We start from the raw sequence: 8722 nt of genomic DNA, 5'->3' as shown, positions 1-8722 counted from the left end.
CTGTGCGGTGGTGGCGTGTGCCTTTAATCCCAGCACTGGGGAGGCAGAAGCAGGTGGATTTCTGAATTCGAGGTCAGCCTGGTTTACAGAGTGAGTTCCAGGCCAGCCAGGGCTACACAGAGAAACCCTGTCTCAAAACAAAACAAAACAAAACAAAACAAAACAAAACAAAACAAAACAAAACAAAACAAAACAAAAACAAAACAAAACAAAACAAAACAAAAACAAAACAAAACAAAACAAAACACAAAAAGGGAGGGTGTTAAAAATGTAAACATGTCAATTATATAAACATGTCAATATAAAATATCAAATCATAAAGACTCAGGAAGCAAGGAGTGGGAACTGTGTGGTGGTGTTCAGGAGAGTACTGGGTTAATAACAAGCTGTGCCATGGTTTGACTCTAAATTCTCTCTGTGTATAAATTGACTTATAGACTACTTTAAAAGGAGATGATGTGAATCCATACTGCATGCAGCATTTTCTGGGGACTTTAATGTCAAACAGAGTTTCCTGCTGTTTCTCTTGCACCCTGTAATGCCTTGCTATGACATAGCTGTGTAGTATCAAGAAAGAATTTGTTAGGACAAATTCAAGTGCCCTAGAAAGAACAAGCTTTCAGTTTCAGATCTACATGGTTTGCATATTAGAAGTGGTTTGGATATAAATGACAGCTTTGAGCCTATACCTGCAAATGTTTTATCTGTCCATATGTTAAAGAATTTTTTTTACAGAATATTAACTTTCATTTTCTAGAGGAACATGCTGTACTGCTCCCCATTTTATAAAAGCAAGATACATTGAAAATTAAAGAAAATTTAGTATGTAGAATTTACTCAATCTGACATTCTAAGGTGCAGGACACATTTGTGTTTGTGTTTCCCAAAGACTTTTTAAATATAAATATTCTTGAAAACAGTTAAAGGGAGCATGGTGAGAGGGTTAAGGGTGTCACTCTACCCACCGATGACTACCATTAGATTATATACACATTGTTGAAAGTGGAAAGCCATGACACTCATTCCTTATAAACAGCAAAACATACAGGTAAATTTTCCATTTAGTTGCTTTACCTATGATGCACCTAGAAAAGAGTGCCCTTGTATATATGAACTGCACTTAGAACATTGTGTTGGTTGGCATAGCTTACTGTGTTTTTGCCACTCTCTTCCCAGAAAGCAGCATCTCTGTTAGAGCAAACCCTCTCCATCAGTAGTTCCCTTGCTTCATACTCTCACTCTAGTAACAATATGCTCACTTCTTACTTTGATTCAGTTATGTTCCAGTAACTGAACCCCAGGATTCTTTCCATTATCTCAAACATGACTGTTCTTCTTCAGTTCACACCATGCTGTGTCTCCCTTACCATCCTGCTGGTTCCTATCCTCTTCACATGAGTTCACAAGAACTGAATTAACATGAGTGCATAGAGGCCTGCTGGCAGACTTTGGAAATGAATGTTAAATCAAGGTCAAATGCCATCCTGGGTTTCCAAAGGAATCAGGGCTTTAAGATTTTTTACATATTCTTGCTTCCAAATAAATGTTATAGGACATGAATTTGTTATATTGTCTTTGAATATTCAACTTTTCTATAAAGAACTATGTTCTATTTTGAAGAAATACATAAGTATCAAATGTAGCTAATTTATCCTGAGACATAGTATAAAAAGAGTGGCTTATAAACAGTAGAAAATATGTTTCCATAGTCCTGGAGGTTGGGAAATACAAGATCAAAGCCCTGACAGATTTGATGTCTTAGGAGAAGGCATTTCTGATTAAGGTATTATACCTTCTTACTGTGTTCTCACACAGTGGAAATATTTAGGCGGCCCTCTAAGGCTACGTTTAAGAGGACAGAGTCCCTACAACTTGATCACCTCCTAATGATTGTACCTTCTAATATCATCATGTCAGTGACTAGATTTCAGCACAATACTATAGAATAACATCCAGACCATTTCAGACATAAAAACAAAGTACATAGTACACAGCATGTGGTAAGTATGGGTAATGAATTAAACAAGGAGCTTGTGAGACGTAGAGAGAAAATAGTAAGTTAGTGACCTATCACACATATTAACAATGGGTCATTAGCTCAACATGTAGTGCAAAAAAATAAGATTGCTATTTAAGACCGTGAAGATGTGGACATGTCCCAACCCTAGTGTCCCCAGAAGTCTGTGAATCGCTTTGAAGAGTTTCAGTATTTTATTTGAATGTTTCATTTGCTTTCCTTTCCAAACCAGAATTGAATGCCTCTGTCTACTTTGAAAGCTCCCATAAAGTGAACATCCTAACACATACTACCTTTGTTCCCAGGAGCATTGGGCATCTCTAGGTGATAGGCATACATTTGAATAGCTGATGCTGTAACCTGGGCATCATAGCTAGAAGGTTATTGCTTCTCGTTTATTATTGCTTTCACAAAATTGTTCAGCTGTAAAATAACTGTTATTAAAATGTAGTCATTTTTATGAATTTAATGTCTTCTGGTTTTATTGATGCCTAAGAACACATGTACACACACTCTCATGCACATACACATACACACACAAACACACACACCACACTCACATATAGCTGCTTTTACCTAAAACAGAGAGAAACTAAATGAATTTACACATATGTAATAAAGCATTGTATCTATACATTTGAAATAATAATATGTAGTATAGATGGCAGAAAGTATTGCAGTTTAAAGCATTGCTTGTTGAGTCTAATACCTGATTTCAGAACAGAATTTATAATTTACTGATCCATGGCCTTTGGAAAGTTTACTTTATATCTGCCTTCTTCAAGTCCTCATCTATAAATGTAGGGAAAATAAAATAGAAATAGTTTCTGACATAGGCTTCTTGTATAGAATAAATGAGTTAAAGCAAGCAAAAAGTGCTTATGGCAGTGCCTGATGTGTAGAAAGCTGTCAATACACATTAGCTTTTATTATGATCCTATAATCCATTCTAAACAGATTTCTTTTGTACACTGTGCGAATCATCTTCCAGCTTGGGCTGCTTGCTTTTTGAAGCCAGACTCCAGCCTCACATCCTCCCTAGATAAGCAAATATATACACACTCATTATCATGGCCAGGAAAAGCTGAGAACAATGCTGCTGATCATTAACTCTAATAATACTCCCTTTATGTTTGTTTGGTCCTATTGAGTTTATGAACCATTTTCACTGTAATTGCATCATTTGATTTTCATACACCTCTGCAAGAGAGGCAGCTAGCTATTTTCATTATTGAAAGCTATAGAAACCAAACAACAAAGGGGTTAAAATTGCCCTATTCACCTAAGAGACACGTGGGAACTTTGTAACTCCTGGCTGTAGACAGGATGACACTGGAAGAGCAGGTTCTGTTGACAGATCACTTTTCTTTATTCTGATTAGTTACTTGAAAAATCTATACAAACTATTTTAATCATGTTCAGTTTTACTCTTTTCTCCCCACATTAAGTTCCCCTTCAACACCTACCCAATTTTGTGTCCATTTAAAACTCAACAAGTACGGAGGGTACTGCCATTATACTTCCCATATGTGGTTTTGTATTGGAGCATGGCCAACTCACCAGGGGCCATACTATTAGTTAAAGAAAATTGACTCTCTCTTCTAGAAATTATCAATTTCCATTATCTCTTTAGCTATGAGTGGGACTCTGCATCCGTCTCTCCTCTCAATGCTAGGGTTTTTGTCTGTCCTGAGCTTGTGCAGGTTTTGTCATGTTGTCTCAACTGCCAAGAATTCCTATGTACAGCTGTCTGGCTGTGTCTGGAATACTATCTCTTTGTGGTCATTCACCACCTCTGGCTCTAATAATCATTTTGCCCCTTCTTCTATAATGATCTCTGAGCCATGGGAGGAGGAGATATGCTACACGTGTCATGTCCTACCATGACTGGGCATTCCTGAGTTTCTTATTCTCTGCACTTCGATCAGTTGTGGGTCTCTGTGATCATCACCATCTACTGCAAAAAGAAGCCTCTCCGAGGAGGAGCAGGAAAGGCACTTCTCTACTGATGAAATGACGTCACTTTAATAATGTGTCCATTTAGCAAGTAATAATAGTACTTTCTCCTTTAGCTTATGGCCCACGGAGCCACAGATTCTTGGCTCTGATATCAGTGACAGATATTGAGTTTCAACTTGTAGAATGATCCTTAAAATAGATCATAAAGTGATTGGTTCCTCTTGTGACATTTATGCCACTATTTCACCAGTGGGCACACCTTGCCAGGCAGGTCATTCCTTGTTGTAGCTGGCAGGGTTCACAGCTGAACATAGTTAAGTTTTGTCTTCTATTAACATGAATAACACCTTCTAACACTTTGAAAGCTTCCATGTGAGTACCAGCTTGCTTTCTATGATGTAAATATGTGGTGTTTTCAACAATAATGTCTTACTGTCAAGTTGTGTGTGGAAAGGGTGGGGCGTAATCAAGAGCACTATGATGGTCTATAATGTTTAGGGGGTCTATGGGACTTCACTTATCAAAAACTCCAAAAAATGGTAATCCATTCCTGGCCCTGGTCTTTTCATTTGCTAGCCTGTACTATCAAGTGCAGTCATTGTCTCCTGTCATCTAAATTATATTTATGTGTGTGCATGTATAAATTTTTAAGCTTCTACAGCAGCAAGTTTCCAACTGACTTCTTTTTCAAAAATGGCTTTAATGTTAATTATCCCTCTTGGTATACTCTCTTCTACCTTGAATCCATTCCCCACCCCATTTAACCCTTCCCATTCCATCATTACATTATTTAACCTTTATTCTACTGCATTTTATTTCCACTCCCTTGAAAGTCCTTCCCCGTACTAATTTTCTAACTTTATTCACTGCTGGTGGCAGTGCAAACTGGTATAGCTACTATAGGAATCAGTGTGGAGGTTCTCCAAATAGCTAGAAACAGTTCTACCATGTGATCCAGTTCTATCACTCTTAGGCATATATCCAAAGGGCTCTAAACTCCACTATCTATGTTCATTGATGCTGTATTCATACTAGACAGGAAGTAGAAACAGCCTAGACTTCCAACAAGTCATGAGTGGATAATGAGAATGCAGTTTATTTACAGAACTGAATATTACTCAGCTATTAAGGGAAATGAGTTGTGAGTTTGCAGGTAAATGGCTGGAACTAGAAACAACCATTCTGAGTTTGGCAACTTAGACCTAGAAAGACAAGCATCACATATTTTCTCTCATCTGAGGATGCTAGCTTTGACTCTTTAGAGATATATACTTCATCAGGAAACGACTGATGGATTTTAAGGAACTATGTAGCTTTAACTCCCCATTTTGTTCTCCCATGTGCTCTTTTAGATAAAAAAAATTCTCAGTACCAATTCCCCTATGCAGAACAGACAGGATTCCTTATCTCAGAGAGTTTCTGTGACTATTTCAAGAAGTCATTTGTATAAAGTATTAGAAACCATTATCTAGTGATGTAGATGTGAGCTTCTGTGTTACGGTGCATGTAAGAAAAATGACCTTTTTTTCCATTTTTTTTAAAAAAAATTTACTTTGGCTGGTGTTATGCAGCTGCATCATGCTAATTTGCAAAATTTATCACTGTGTGAATCAAAATTACCAAACTTCATTAGGATTAAAGGCTCAACCATAGCCCCATCTTGCCACTTCTCATTTACGACCATTGACTTCCCAGAGCAATTCTCTCTTATGTGCATTAAGTGAAAATATTCATTATCTTAAATTGGCTAAAAATACATCTTGACAAGTTTGTTTTCTGACTTTTACCCTTATCACCGTGATCATCCTCCAGTTTTGCCTAAGGAATCGGTTGCCATAGCAACATCCACCACCCACAGTCAACAGTCAAATTTCATTTCCCTGATACAACGATTAGAAAATAAATGGTCCATGTAACATCCTCTGTGTATGTTTTCCTGTTTGTTTGCAAAATCTTCTACCTATGTAAAGTATCCATAAATGTAATAAAAATGACATTTTAACAATAATTTGTTAATTCTAACAAAAACACTCTTCTGATTCTCCGTGTTTCCAAAGTGGCTTTCTGTTAATAGAAGGGTAAAGAAGCAGAGTCAAAAGCTACCTCAGTACTGGATGTTGTTGAGAGAGACTGCTTCTCATGTTGTAATAGGAATAGGAAATGTACTTACCAGCTTCTGAACCAAGAAGGGGGAGAGTTGACTTCTCTTTACAGCCTGCCCCACCCCAAACTGCTCATTATTTCATGAGGGAATGGCATGTGTACAGAGGTCATCACCAGGGGCACATATCTCCATCATAGACTTCTAGGTAGATGGCCACAGAAAACCTGGTTAAAATGACTGATGATTGAAAACCGGGTTAAATTGACTAGCAATTGATAATTACAATAAACACAGTTCTTCAGAAGAACTCCATGGATATAATGCCATTTAATAAATTAAAAAGAACACATCAAAAAAAAATTGAGACAATGTTCTTGTAAGAGCTTTCCGGAATAAAACTCTTAGGAATTTTACCTCATGTTATTTAAAAATAATGACTTTCATTTCTCAGAATTAATAAGCCTCCTTTCATATTTTAATTTTGCTAGGAAACCTTAGTTGATTTGTGGAAACAATGAAGTCTTATTTATATATGGACAAAGGAGACAAGTACAGCTTGCAGGAGCACTGAAATTAGGAGGCATTTAAAAGCTCTGGCCTTACAACATTATAAACATGGCATGCAATAATAAGTGTATTGATTTAGCCTTGCTTTGTGTTAAATAACAGATGTACCCTGAAATTTCAAAGGAATATGCTATTTTCTTAATTCAGAGGGATGACTAGGGATTCTTACAAAACTCTAAATATCAAACAAATCCTTCCTGCCATTCTGACATTTTCTATTAAACGTGAGTAAATATTACAGCTGAAAATCAATGAGGTAATTGCTTTTAGAGAGGTGATGTTGGTATGTAGTAACAGAGTGAAGGCTGGGTACTAGGAAATCGACTCTATGTGGGGATCTAGTCATCTGGTAGTGGGTATCAGTAAATGGTCTCACTATAAATATACAGAGACATGATGGTTTATCTTACTGAAATATTTTTGAAATATATCTTTAAGAGATTAAATAAGTATAATTCCCAATCTATAATATCCATTTTTATTTCATTTTTGTATCTAAGTATTATAACCTCTGGTAATTGCAAGTTTAACTAAATTAAGAAATAATTCAACATGGCAAAATTTAACATAATACAAACTAATGTAAATAATACAAAGTATCAATTCCTTGTCTTCCAGATTATGAAATACATGCATTTTTTTGAGATGAGCTTGAATTACAACAAATCAATTATAATTTCTTCATGGTGGAATTCAGACTTATCCAAAACTTTGTGTCTTGGATGTTCTCTTAATGGGTCTCAGTGGAGATGATCCAACTGATTGTAGTATTTATATATTAATTCATTGCTATATCACATTTTCAATCAATAAAAAGCATTGTGCCATATATCCCCAGCTTAATGTTCAGAATACAGCATGAAATTTTTTTTTTGTTTTGTTTTTTGTTTTTTTGTTTTTCGAGACAGGGTTTCTCTGTGTAGCCCTGGCTGTCCTGGAACTCACTTTGTAGACCAGGCTGGCCTCAAACTCAGAAATCCCCCTGCCTCTGCCTCCCGAGTGCTGGGATTAAAGGCGTGCGCCACCATGCCCGGCCAGCATGAAAATTTGTTGAGAATTTTATAACCATGGAATTATGACCACAGTGAACATGGTCCATGGTCCAAAAGAAAGAAAATAAACAATTCTCTTTCATGAATTAAAGAAGGGTTACCTCTTCAAATTTTTTCATGTCCATTTGAATTCCTTTAATACCATAAGTGATTAAAATTATATACCATGTTTGTTTGCTTCATACCCAAGGAACTAAAAGAACTTTATTGTAAGGCTATTTGTTGTTGTTCAACTGCTTTAAAAGGAAAATATTCCAGTGAGCTAACCAATGTGAACAGTATCTATAACTGTACACTGAGTGAACCGTCATTTTGGAGTTAATGGTTACTTTCACATAAATAACCTTTGGTGTGTAGTGACCTAGGAAAGTTAGCTACCACAGGCTGTGGTTGGTCAAGTAGAGCAGATGTTTAATTCCTTTAATTATGAAAAGGCAAATTAGTGTTCTAAGGAACTTCTAGCAATAAAGCAAGACTCTGATGAGCCTAATTTAATAGGTGTTGTTATTAGTCATATAATATGCTCATTGCTTTCTAGTTTCTTTGGAGAGTACATATATAGCCTCATTGAAAAGTATTAATGATGTCAAGAAATACACTTGGGAAGTAAGGATGGATAGACAGAAAAGAGTAGCAAAAAATGCAAGGCAAATGTTTGTGTAGCAGAAGGCTATAATTCTATAGTAGAGAAACAAAAAGCTATGTAGAGTTTTTGAAAGAGTGTGGGGGAGGGTGGGCTGATCTAAATGCAAGTGTGTTTTATGACAGCCTTGGAGGTAGTGTGGCGTTTCTGTGCTCCAGGGGTGAAACCAGCAGGAAAGAGCTGCAGAGGTAGACACAAGAAGCCTAGTGTGGAGGCTGTTACAAGTCTAGGTACTTGAGACTGAGGTGCTATAAACAAGAAAAATCACAGTGGGTAGATCTGAAACATGTCAAAGGTAAAATGTCAGCATAGGCTGAGGAAATAGTCATGGAACAGAGAAAAACTTTCTGAAGTTGTACGTGGTTTTTAGTTTTGAATTT

The sequence above is a fragment of the Mus caroli genome, chromosome 12 (genome assembly GCF_900094665.2).
Source record: "Mus caroli chromosome 12, CAROLI_EIJ_v1.1, whole genome shotgun sequence".
In the NCBI taxonomy this organism is placed as follows: Eukaryota; Metazoa; Chordata; class Mammalia; order Rodentia; family Muridae; genus Mus; species Mus caroli.
The sequence above is the reverse complement of the archived record's forward strand: the minus strand, read 5'-3'. Positions refer to the sequence as shown.